The 371-nt window shown below is 28.8% G+C and overlaps 1 long non-coding RNA gene across 1 annotated transcript in view; it reads right to left on the bottom strand.

Annotated features, from left to right (window-relative positions):
* LOC107695827 (uncharacterized) overlaps positions 1 to 71 on the bottom strand; it is an 898-nt gene extending 827 nt beyond the window's left edge. Inside the window, exon 1 of the long non-coding RNA XR_001635036.1 lies at positions 17 to 71. This is a non-coding gene — a long non-coding RNA (uncharacterized LOC107695827). The remainder of the gene's footprint in view (positions 1 to 16) is intronic.
* Positions 72 to 371: the final 300 nt, after the last annotated feature.

Genomic DNA, 371 nt, shown 5'->3' with positions numbered 1-371 from the left:
GGGATGCACCATGTACCTCGGCAATAAGTGTTAAATAATTTTATTCTCAGAAAACCAGACAGGTACAAAAAAAATGTTTCAGTTAAATAGGATGTCAGAAATAGTTTCATCTAGATTTTAACAATATTTTTCTTGCACATTTTTTTCTGTGACAGAAAATATACCTGTCCACTACAGTAGACGTCATGCACCAAAGGGTATAATTCTGCCTATGGGCCTATATATAGGTTGTGCCTTATTTTGTATGTTTTATTAAAATTATGATATAATTTACACTTGAATGGTTTTATTGAACAGAAATATTAAATAGTCTTCAGATTTTATCATTTATTTCAATGCTTACAGTCTATATTTATTTATTAGGTCATATA

This window comes from Sinocyclocheilus anshuiensis, unplaced genomic scaffold (assembly GCF_001515605.1).
Source record: "Sinocyclocheilus anshuiensis isolate Anshui unplaced genomic scaffold, SAMN03320099.WGS_v1.1 scaffold234, whole genome shotgun sequence".
NCBI lineage: Eukaryota > Metazoa > Chordata > Actinopteri > Cypriniformes > Cyprinidae > Sinocyclocheilus > Sinocyclocheilus anshuiensis.
Note: the sequence above shows the minus strand (reverse complement) of the source record. Positions and strands in the feature narration are given on the sequence as shown.